This window comes from Ictidomys tridecemlineatus, chromosome 8, assembly GCF_052094955.1.
Source record: "Ictidomys tridecemlineatus isolate mIctTri1 chromosome 8, mIctTri1.hap1, whole genome shotgun sequence".
Classification (NCBI taxonomy): Eukaryota; Metazoa; Chordata; class Mammalia; order Rodentia; family Sciuridae; genus Ictidomys; species Ictidomys tridecemlineatus.
This window is the reverse complement of record NC_135484.1, coordinates 98731407-98744088: the sequence shown is the minus strand read 5'-3', so window position 1 is coordinate 98744088 and position 12682 is coordinate 98731407. Positions and strand designations below refer to the sequence as shown.

General features: G+C 37.4%; 1 long non-coding RNA gene and 1 other non-coding gene across 2 annotated transcripts in view; one reads left to right on the top strand and one right to left on the bottom strand.

The window, feature by feature from the left end:
• LOC120889054 (uncharacterized) overlaps positions 1–4141 on the top strand; it is a 125537-nt gene extending 121396 nt beyond the window's left edge. The window contains exon 5 of the long non-coding RNA XR_013425099.1: positions 1641–4141. This is a non-coding gene — a long non-coding RNA (uncharacterized LOC120889054). The remainder of the gene's footprint in view (positions 1–1640) is intronic.
• A 2132-nt stretch (positions 4142–6273) lies between these two features.
• LOC120889411 (U6 spliceosomal RNA) lies at positions 6274–6380 on the bottom strand. The gene has a single exon (XR_005733306.2). It is a non-coding gene; the product is annotated as a U6 spliceosomal RNA (small nuclear RNA).
• Between the last annotated feature and the right edge of the window lie 6302 nt (positions 6381–12682).

Below are 12682 nucleotides of genomic sequence, written 5' to 3'. Positions count from 1 at the left end.
CTAAAGAAATTGATAGTTGGTAAAGCCCCAAACTAGAGCAGTGAAGCAACAGAGTTGAAGCCTCCTCCAGTGGAGGATTTGCAAAAATAATATCTCAGCAGGTAAAATGTCATCCTTCTTTGCACTCTTTGAACAAAGAAGATTACTATTCATTTTATAAGTAGACAAATACATTTTGAAAATTATGGTACAATCACCAAAAGAGGTAGGCTTATAAGTTAGGGAGACAGATTCCAATAGTAAAGAGGTGACTAGAACAAGAGAATGGAGAATTTCTAAGACTGAAGGATGGCTCTTGCCCCATCCTCAGTGGCATAGGGTCATGATCCTCTGGTAGAGTTTAAGGATATTGTGTGGAACAATTAGAAAATATTTGGCCTGACAGACCAACCCCTACCTTCCTTCCTTTCTTCCATCCTTCCTTTCTTCCTTCCTTTTTGGTACTGGTCATTGAACCCAGGAGTGATTTACCACTGAACTACATCCTCAACCTTTTCATTTTATTTTTTAAATTTTGAGACAGAGTCTTGCTAAATTGCTTAGGGCTTTACTAAGTTGCTGGGGCTGGCCTTGAACTTCAATCCTCCTGCCTCAGCCTCCTGAATCACTGTGATTATGTACCACTGCACTGTGGGCTGGCCTGATATCTCAAAAACAGTGACTTAAAATTGTAACGCAGTTAGATTGTGTTTAGGGGGGAAAAAACCAAAACTCTTAATCCAAGATACCTTATGCAAATCAGGTCAATCAAAAAGACTGTATTTGTGAACCTTTCAGAAGACTAAAGATAGAGCCAAGGAAGTGACAAGAGGCTAAGAAGATCAAAAGGAAAGGATTTCTGTGGTCAGAGCCTTTGGAGAGCTGTGGCATTTCTTCTTTCTTTTGGTAAGGAGAGAGTTATGCTTCCACTCTTCTTAATCCATGTAGAAAGATTATGTGGGAGTCACTTGAGGAGCTTGATCTGTGTCCTCTGGAATTCCATGGACTAGTTCCTAAATTCTGAGTATGGCTGTTCGGGTTGTACATTGAACAACTCTAGGAGGAACCACTCACATAAATAAGCCATTTGCATTCACTTAGCTCCAACTGTATTTGGAAACCCTGGGTGTCTGACTCTCGTAAGAGGTGAGCTATTGTGGCTTAAGCTGCAATTGCTAAACAGCAAAGAGAAAAGTGGCAGTGATGGGGCACTAGGAACAAGCTGGGCTTTCACCAACTGTGGGACCAGGATATGGGAATTGCCTAACTATGTGCCCCCAAGAGGCCCTGACAGAGATTTACTCAAACTAGAAAGTTGATGATTGAATATAGACTGTGCCATGCATGGAAGACAGGTGCTCTGGGCCCAACCCTGAAGGGGTTGGAGAGATAGCTAGTGAGAGAAAGCATTGGAAGAGATACATACCATGTTTTTTTTGTTTTTGTTTTTTACAATGGCCCTCTTTATTTGGAAGCAAAGACAGGTTTTCACTAGTTTGTTCATCATATAACTGTTAAAGGGGGAAAAATGTAAGATCCATATTTCCTGAGTTTCTTTCTTTTCAAACATTAAATTTCCTTTCAATCTATAATGAACTAAACACAAGATCCACACTTCTTATTGAAACTATATTTTTCTTATTTGAGGCTTTTTTTTTCAGAACCGGAATTTCTACTGTGTCAACAATAACACACCCACAGGATTGGAAACATTACTGCTGAGAAAGTCCTATTTGCTGATGAGAAAGTCCAATTCTAAATGGAGAAATCTACCTGAGTCCCAGCCTTTTCAGTTCGACATTATACCTACCACATAGAAAAATAAATGCAAACACCCATCTGGGTTGAAAGAAAAGTAACTTATGACTTTATAAAAAATGGAACTATGTAATGTAAAATTCCAAAAAATTCAGATGGTGCTATGTAAGACATTTTGGTTTCTTTTTCTTGAGAGAAAGGAGTTATACAGAAACTTCTTTTCTTTTTCTTCTATTCCTCTATGTCCAAAGTTGAAGGCAGATCACACTGTAGGGCTCATACACTTTCTTAACAGAAAAACTACTCATGCTACTTTTCTTCCAGCTTTGGCCATGTGGGAAACTAACTCTAATGTGTTATCTGACTCCACAAAACAAGATGAATAAAACTGTAATACAGCAGCTTATGATCTTAGGGAGGTGAAGAGGGTTCTATCACTGGACTCAAACCATGTTGCTTGCTTTTAACTAAATGTAAGCCTGCATTCACAGGGTTAGCTGCTACACCATCTGGTTCTTCTAAAAAATTTTAGAATAGAAAATGTCCCAAGACTTTTGAAAAAGTCAACAATAGCTTCTTTCTCCAAGAGAAAACTCCCTCCTTTCATCAAAAAAAAAAAAAAAAGTGGATTTACCCAAGTAAAAATATGTATTTGTACAGAATCTCTTTAGGTTTATTCAGATATGAAACCATCTTGAGATCTTGTTTTTATGCTTCTTTATTACATCAAAGGGTTAACTGCAAAACTGAAACTTTGTTTCTGTCCAGTAAATCTAGGTCACATGATGAACCAGGATATAGAGATACATGTAACTTTTTTTTTTTTAAGAGAGAGAGAGAGAGAGAGAGAGAGAATTTTTTAATATTTATTATATTTATTTTAGTTTTAGGTGGACACATCATCTTTATTTTATTTTTATGTGGTGCTGAGGATCGAACCCAGTGCCCCGCGCATGCCAGGCGAGCGTGTTACCATGTAAACCACATCCTAAGCCCACATGTAACTTTTTAACATCTCTTTCTTTTCAAATCACAGTAGATATTTGGAATTTACTGCTGCAGTCTCAAATGTGGCCGAAACTAGAAGAAAATTTTTTAAAATTACTGAGGTCATTCATACTTGCCATTTATTTATTCTTCTTGTTTGGAGCAAAAGGCAAAGAATTCTCAAAAAGCACAACCTAAGCACCTGTTTCAAATTAAACACCAGCCTTTAGCTTGCAAATATAATTTCTTGACAATTAAGCAAATTGTAGCAGAAGACTCATATCAGTTGATTTTTCTTCCTGTAGAAGTCTGCAGGATAATTGCACCTTAGGGCTTATTTCTGTGTTGATTCTGAAAGGTAGAACAAAAGGAAAGCAGTCTTCCATTCCAAACCATGGAGGCAATGTGTAGAAAGGCCTCAATGTCTCAATAGGGAAACTGGCTGGATGAAAGAAGCAGGACCACCCGCTCTGGAAGACAACACAGAAATACCTGCCACGTCCTGAGTGAAGAATTGTGTTTTGAGATGAATATAAAAGCACCTAGTGTCAGAAAAGTATTCTTCCTATGTGATAAGAACTCAGGAAGGCTGTGTGGACTGCCCTGGGGGTGGCCAAGCATGGCAATTCCCACTCAGCAGGCCAGATCAGCTGCCTGCAGGCTCCCACACCCTCAGTCTTTGGAAGATTGTCCACACCACCACCTCACCGCCTTCTTATTCCCGTGTGGTCTGCCTTCTCAGCTCACCTTGCATGACCCAGCAGATGTAACTGGCTTCCAAGGGTCGGGGGGCTGTCCCCGGGGCTCAGAGGCCAAACAGGATGGTCTGGCCAAGGGGCACCTCACTCCTTTATCTTTGCTTCCCCACCATGTCTAAATATCCCTTGTCTCCCAAGACCCCAGCCCCAGAATTCTGGCCTGGATGGGGCCTCAGCCATGGAATAGGAAAAAATTTTGGAACTTGATTATTAAATTAAGCTGAGCATTTTAATTACTAAAATAAGACAACCCCTAAGACCAAAGGTGACCACAGGACATTTAACACAAACTTGTGGCTAGAAGAGCTGTATATAAGGACTGTATATAAGGACTATGTCAAGGAGGAGAGATTGGGAGGAGATGACAAGTTTCTTGTTGGTACCCTATTGCACTCTGAACTTTTAATAACCAGACCATATGAAAAATCTTAAAAAGAGATGCTTATCTATACGTAAAACATCTTAATTCGAAGCATATAAATATATATTCTTCCCCAATTTTCTGATGTAGAGCCAAAGACTTTTTTGTGAATACAGATAAACAAATCTTTTTAAAGTTCACTCATAAAACTATAAATTCTCATTTTGGTTTCCATGCATTGTATTGAAAATTTTAAGAAACTTGAAAAGCAAGCTGAATAAATATTCTTACCAATGTATATGATTTCTTTTGTCTTCTCCAGTTGTCTCATCCACACACGTTTTACAAATTTGGATTTATCAGGTCTTTTGAAAACACTCAATGTAATGTTTCAGAGAAAGACCACTTTATACAGATATTTCATTGGTTTACACAATATTTAAATAAGTTATATAATTTGGTAACAAGTACTATCGGCATAAACAGCAGGGAGCACACCTCACAGAATGGAAGCAAACACGCATCTGAACTTGCAAGAGCAGAAGCACATGGTGCACTGGAAAATAGCCCACTTATGGTGAGCTTTCTGAGTCTCCTGAGCATTCATCTGTATATCTAAAAGGGAACGGAGCACACAGGATTATCTAGTGAGTTGGTAAATGGATGTTAAGCAAGTGAGGTTCCAATTTTCAAGACAGGTGTACAGTTTGAGGTAGCCACCATCATAAAAGCCACCATTGATAGAGTACCTACAATGACCAGGCAGGCGTCTTTACAGACATGAGCTCATTTAGCTTCAAATACATTATTTCCCTTTTACAGTTGAGGAAACTGGGATTTACAGAAATTAAGTAACTTACTCTAGGTGAAATAGGCAATAAATGGATAACCAGTACTTCTCAATTGCTCATATGCAAAAAGTCACCTGGGAGACATTATAGCAGTACCCCCTTATCCTCAGGAAATATGTTCCAAGGCCACCATGGGGTGTCTGAACCAGCAGACTGTACTGAATCCTATATATGCCATGATTTTTTTTCCTGCATGCCCTACAGTGTTGACACATAGTACCAGAGATAATCTGTCCTTCCATATTTTATGCCCTGGTGCCTTCTTAGTATTTTTATAATGATAAAATAAAAGAGTACTTGAATATAAGCACAGCGATACTGCAACAGTCAATCTGATAACCACCAATTCCTAAGTGACAAATGGGCAGGTTGCACATACAGAGTGGACACACTGGAAAAAGAAATGATTCATGACCTGGGCAGATGGAGTGAGATGGTATGAGATTTCACCATGCTTCTCAGAACAGCATGCAATTTAAAACTTAGGAATTGTTTACTTCCGGAACTTTCTGTTTAATATTTTCAGACCACTGTTGAACCCAGGTAACTGAAACCAGAAAGTGAAATACGGGTAAGGAAGGGCTACAGCATTTAAATGGATATTTTGAGATAGTGGTCAGGAAGGGACTAGAGGGTCTACATTTCCAACATGCTCTCAGATGTTTTGTTGCTGCTGGTCTGCAGACCATGCCTCGAGATCCCTGAGATTCTGACTAGACTGTGTGGAAAGGAGCTATTTTTAAAAGCTCTCCAGTGATCTTTTGTTAACAGAGTAGAGCTTGGGCCTTAGTGAAGCCAAGAAGGTCAGAGAAGTGAATTGATATAGACTTGGTTTTCACTACTTCTGAAAGTGTTTTCAAAATAAAATAGTAATAAAATTTGAACCAATGAACATGTTTATAAAATAAAAAGTAGAATTCCTCCCCCTTAACATGTGTGAAGAGTTTTTTGAAAAATAAAATAAAATGAAGCTATTCCCTATCTGCCCTCATGTGACAATGATGTGCCACAAGCTACTTCCTAGTGAGTCCATGCCACCATAATATAGCTCATCTTGGTTCATCCATAAGGACACTGCATTGTACTTCACAGCAGAGTGAAACCATAATTCATCTATTTCTTGGGTTGATATCAAGTTAACTCTAATTTTTTTCAGTTTTACAGATAATGCTTAATGTGCCTATTCACAAGTCATTCTATAGAAAAGAGATCGAGGTGGGAATTGCTGAGTTTTTTTAAAAAGCTCTTCTCAAATTGCCCCCCAATAGGTTCACCAAATTATACTCTACCATTATAGATAAAGATGCCTCTCCCCCCCACCTGAAACAACTGGGTTTTATCAATTTTTTCAATATTAATCTACCCAGTGTATTCCAAATTGTCCTCAATGAATGTTTTAATTTGTGTGGCATAATGAATGGGTGAGGATAACTATCTTTTTTTGTTGTTGTTGTTAATGGAACAACAAAAATCATCATGTTTATTTACTTATTTGCTTTTTAAAAAATTTATTTATTCTAATTTGTTATACATGACAGCAGAATGCATTTCAATTCATAGTACACATATAGACCTATTTAAAAATATGTAATGCTTCATGAATTTGTGTGTCATCCTTGCACAAGGGCCGTGCTAATCTATTCTGTATCATTCCAATTTTAGTATATGTGCTGCTGAAGTGAGCACAAGGTGACTATCTTTTAATGTATCAGACTTCAGTATTTCTTCTTTTATAATTGCGTATCTATGTCCTTTTGCTCCATTAGTTATTTGTTTGCTTATTTTTTTAAGATTAATCCATTGCCTATTATATATGCTGCAGATATTTCCCTCCCAGCCTACTTTTCATTTTTAAATTTGTTTGCAGAAGTGTTTCATTTTTATGTATTCAAGTCTGTCAATTGTTTTCATGACATGTGAGTTTTGCTTCTTATTTAGGAAAGACTTCCTCATCCCAAGATCATAAAATGGATTATTGCTATTTTTTTCTATCTGCTGCTTGAATAGATCTGACATTAATTAATCCATCTGATAATTAACTAATATGTAAAATATGCATTTTACTTATGAATTGAAGTAGAGCTTTTACCTTGTTTCTTTTGCTTCTATGCACCATTTCAGCATCACTCACCCAACAGGCCGTCATTACTTCTGGATTTAAAATGCTTCCTGGAAAAAAAATAGCCAACAACCAATGACAACTATTTTGTCATTTGGTTTATATCAGTTTTCATCTTATTTGCATGGTTTCTTCTACATCATTGTAATCAGAAAGCATAATTAACTGCTTGTACTTTTTAAAGTAATAAACACACTCAATATATAAAACTGTTTTGCCCTGGGGGTCTGTTTGTGTGTTTTATAAGAAGCTGAGTGTGTCACTAATATGCAGAAATGCTAATGTGACTTCTGCTACTGAGTTACTGAGCTCAATCTGATCCCTTCTTTTGAAGCAGGCCTGACTTGCTGGCATTTTTACCAACCAATTATAGTCCAGTGTAATGGAGCCCCTGCTCCTCAGCCACACATGGCTGCTGACATCACTGCACACTCAGCCTTTCCATTTCTGGCCTCTGCTGGAATCACTCTTACAGCCAAGGTGAAGCAGAAAGTGCTAGGGGTTTTTAGTTCCTTTTAAAAGGCCGAATAGAACATGATCCATGATTTCCTAAGAAGATTTTCAAAAAATACTTTTTCACTTGGCTCTTGTTTGCACAAGTATGCATGTGGTTTGGGTTTAGATAGATTGATTTGCTACTGTTTCTTTATTACTTTAAATTTGATTTCCTTACTTTGTCATTTTGTTACCTATATGAATTGTTCTGCATTCTATCAGCTCTTTACTCATTCACCTTAGCAAAGATGATCTCACTGCTCTGCTTATATACATTCTAATTACCGTGGTCATAACTGCCTCAGACACCGGCAGGACACAAGTATGAATCAAGGCCCACATATCACTTCTCTGTTCAAAAGGCTCAGGAAGGCTGCATGCACACATGTTAAGGCCTCAGCCAGACTGTCCTATCACTTTCAACACTCCTCTTCAAAAAGTTGCCTTTGTCTTCCCACTGGATCTAGAGGTACACACACTTGTGGCAAGCTTCATTTTGAAAGGATGAGACCAACCAGGCCCCATTTTGAGCATTCATTTCCATGATCCTGGGCAACTTGGAGCATAATTATAGGGGGAGTCTTTTGGACTACATGTGGGCATGCCCCTTTGGCACTCGGAATTCCAACCCTGTGAATTGGATATGGCTAGAAGAGGTAAATGTTGGAAACTGGGCCCCTCTTGCAAGGATCTAAAGGTGGTTTTACCTCTAGATGAGCTCTCTCTCTCTCTCTCTCTATATATATATATATATATATATATATATTACACATATACACACATAATCTCTTAGGATTATCATTTTAGGATTCTTTAGATAAAAAGGTACAAAATCATTCACTGAGGTTAGCTCACATTCAAATGGCATAATTTTCACTTAGATTTTGAACATAATCTAAAAATAATCTTTGCAAGGAGCATCTTGGTGTGGTATAAGGAACATGATCACTCATAGCTGGGAAATTCAGGAGATTAAATCCAGCTTGATCAACTGCCATTTAGATGAACTTGGGCAGAAGGTCTAAACCCTTTGAGTTCTAGTATGTTTAATTATAAAATAGGGGTGATCTTCCCTGAAGGGTTCTTTTAAAGGATGAATGGCACTCAGTGGGTCCATGGTGAGTGTTGCCATTAAAAGTCGATAGCACTGCCTCTTTTCATTTTATGACCCTATGTCATTGCTTTTTTCTTGGCCATATAAAAGAAGAAAGAAGATGCTTTTGATAGCTGCTATTGACCTCAGCTAGGGGTGTATTTTAGCTGTGCCACAGAAGGCATTGTGCAAACAGACTTATAGGTACAGGCTCTTTGAAAGTGAAAAGTCAAGTTATACCAGTTGGTGATATATTTTCTTCAGAGAAGTTTTTTTTAAATAAATCTTACAAAACATATGGATGTGCTGTACTTTGAACAGCATGTACAAATTATAATTCCTATCTTGCATGCTTTTTTTGTACGTGCTGAACTATTGTCTGATAATTTTTCTGACCAGAATTCATGCCTAGAGTAGCTTTCCCCTATGATGCAACCAAGAAGATGTATTCTGTGACTACATCTAGTAGAAAAGTAGAGATACTAGCAGCTCACTTCTGAGACCATAAAGCTGGACAGATTTGAGGAAAGTTTATACCCTTTTAGAGCAGCCTAAATTTTCCTGTAGGTTAAACACAATGAGGTACAAAGAAACTTTCTGTTTTGTATTTGCACATAAAGTTTATAGGAGATACAGAAAGACACAATTTGATTGCAATACTCATGTACAACCCTGGTCCAAATTTACATACTTAATGAGACACAGATAGTGATTATTTATGACCAAGTCTGTATGGGCCTACAAAGACTAAAATATTTACTCTCTGGTTCTATAGAGAAGGAGTTTGTTGACCCCTGGTCTAGCAGTTCATGTGGACAGCTTCTAGTCAGCTTCTTCATCACTGTGAACAAAAGACCCGACAAAAACAATTTAATTGATAAAAGGCTATTTTGGCTCACAGGTCAGAAGCTCAGTCTATAGATGGCCAACTCTGGTGCTCTGGGCCTTCGGTAATGCCCACATCATGGCGGAAGGCCATGGTGGAGGAAGGCAGCTCAGGACATGAAAGCCAGAATGCTCACCAATGACAAAATATGCACCCCGAAAGCACATTATGAATCAAGGCCCACATATCACCTCTCTGTTCAAAAGGCTCAGGAAGGCTGCATGCACACATGTTAGGGCCTCAGCCAGACTGTACTATCTCTTTCAACACACTTCTCTTCAAAAAGTTGCCTTTGTCTTCCCACTGGATCTAGAGGTACACACACTTCTTCAAGCCACAATCTATGTGCCTAGAATCATCACCCAGTTAATCCACATCAGTGAATTAATCCACTGATTAGGTTAAGGCCCTCATAAATTGGTCATTTCGGCTGTGAACTATTCTTGCATTGTCCCACACATGAGCTTTTTGGAGACACCACATATACAAACCCTAAAAGTAGTTCTGATAGAAAAAGTTATTCCTACTCAAAGCCTAAAATGTCCCATCATTGCCATAGACCCTTGCCCATTTATTATGACATTTAGTCTCAAAAGCCTTCAGAATAAGAGGTATTTCCCCAATTTTCACAGGAAAAAGAATTGGTTCTCAGGATTTAGTCAAGCCCACAAGGATAGTGAATAATGGAGCATACAGACCGAGTCATTCTAAAACCAAAGTCCTTTGGTTTCTTTCAAGAATAGTTTTTCCTTCCAGGGATGCACTGTCAAAAAGGAATCCAAAGTCCAGATTAATGTACAATGAGGTAGAATCCAAGATCAAGAATAATGATAGCAAGCATTCAAGCTAAGTCATGAAGAATAGAAAAGTCCTGAGCTGACATTAGAAATAAGATTCTTGGTAAAACAGGAGGCAATAAATAGGATAGAGTTCAGAGGGTGGAGGAAGGTTAGAGTTGAGAGGAGGAGGAAGACACAGTGGTTCTGGAGTGCCCCAGTGCTAATCATAGTAGCCATTAACATGACTGTGGCATGAGCAGCCAAAGGGCCTACTAGGAATATTAGCTACTAAGGGCTACTTGACATGTCAGGAATTTAGTTCAAATTACTGTATAAAACATTTCCTTGACCATACTACTCACGTTCCGATCTTCTTTCCTGATTTCTCTATCACTGTAGTTGAGATGGTGCCTGGGTCCCTCATGGCCTTAATGGTGTCCTGGATCTTGGTGAAGTCATTATGAGATCAAGATCTGAAAGTGAACTTTCGAATCAGACAAACTGTTATTTCTATTAGATTACCTAATAGCTATCAGTGCTTACTGTCCTGATTCATATTAATGTGAGTCAACTGACTGATTAATCTTCCATAAATTTATAGTAGTGGAACAGAAGGCTCATGTCTATTATTCCTATCTTGCATGATTCCAGATTGCATGTGGATCCTCACCCTTCAACACATTCACACTAAATATTATTCTTAAATGCTCAATGAATGAGGAGTTTGTGGTCAGATCCAGAGCTTGCGTTTTTGTTTTTCTTACCAACCCCTATGACCTGGACAAGTCATAACCTAACTCTGTGAGCTCTTTAATCTGCAAAATGGGGATAATAATAGTAAATGTTGCACATGATGATTGTGTGGACTAAATAAGAAGATATCTGAAAGTAATACTCAACACAAAGCCTGGTATATAGTAAATGCCTTAAAAAGATAGCTTTTAAAAATTTCCATATGTATTCCTCTCTTAAGGAAAGAACAGGAGCCCTCTCTCCAATTGTAGTATTACCAACAGCCTTAGAATTAACTCTTAGGATAATCTCTAATAAGGACTGTTTTCAATAGTACTAATTCCTATAAACTTCTGAAAATGGAGCTATAGGTTTTTGAATTTGCCTCAGATATGTAGAGTATTTCCAATGGATCTATAAATAAATATATCCTTGTCTTAAATATAGATAAATTACAACAACTATCTAATTTTTTGAGCACCTAGGGAAAGTCATTTTCTATATATTATCTCTAATCTCCACATAAATTCTGCAAATTTAGTGCTATAACCTTGGTTTTTCACATATGGAAACTAAGCTCAGAAGTTAGAGGCTATGCATTAATCTCTGGGATGTATAAAAAGCTCAAAACTTAACACCAAAACAATAAATAATCCAATAAGTAAATGGGCAAAGGAACTAAACAGGCACTTCACCAAAGAAGAAATACAAATGGTCAAAAACTATATGAAAAAATGTTCAACATCTCTAGCAGTTAGAGAATGCAAATTAACACTGCACTGAGGTTATATCTCACTCCAGTCACAATGGCCACAATCTACAAGTAACAATAAACATTGGTGAGGATGTGGGAAAAAAAGGTACACTAATACATTGCTTATGGGACTTTCAAGATTGGTTGCAGTATGGAGATTTTTCAGAAAACTTGTAATGGAACCACCATTTGACCCAGTTATCCCCTCCTCAGAATGTACCAAAAGGACTTAAAATCAGCATATTAGAGTGACACAGCCATATCAAAGTTTATAGCAGCTCAGTTCACAAAAGCAAAGCTATGGGACCAACCTAGGTGCCCTTCAACAGATGAATAATAAACAAAATGTCACACACACACACAATGGAATATTATTCAGCCATAAAAAATTATTTCATGACTTTTGCAGGTAAATGGATGGATCTGGAGACTATTTGCTGAGAAAAATAAACCAAACCTCCAAAAATCAAAATTCAAATGTTTTCTTCATTGGATTAGACAAAGGGAAATGAAAGAAAGGAGGGGGAATGGGCATAGGAAAGACAGTGAATGAATCTGACTTAACTTTCCTATGTACATATACGAATATACCACAGTGAATGTCCACATCATGTACAAGAGGACTAGGATCCTAATTATAATAAGATGTATTCTATCTTTGTATAAATATGTTACAATATACATTACTGTCATATTTGACTAAAAAGAAACAATAAAGAAATTAAAAAAAAGAAGTCAGAGACTATGTACTGAAAATGTTAACAATTTGGGTGCCTGGGATAATTGTTTGTTTGTTTGTTTTTACTGTTTTCTATATTTTACATTTTATCTGAATATTTTATAATAAGCATATATTATTTTGTGATCAGAAAAAAAGTTCCAACATAAAAATACTAACTTGTTAGGTCATAACCAGTAGGTGGGGGTAGATGGGTTTTGAACATGTCTCTACTATTAAAGCTCCAATTTCATTCTTTTATTTTTAATATCTTTATTTTATTTTATGTGGTGCTGAGGATCAAACCCAGGGCCTCACACATGCCAGACAAGTGCTCTACTGCTGAGCCATAACCCAGCCCAATTTCATTCTTTCTATCATGAATTCAACAATTATTTATTGGTTATCTCTG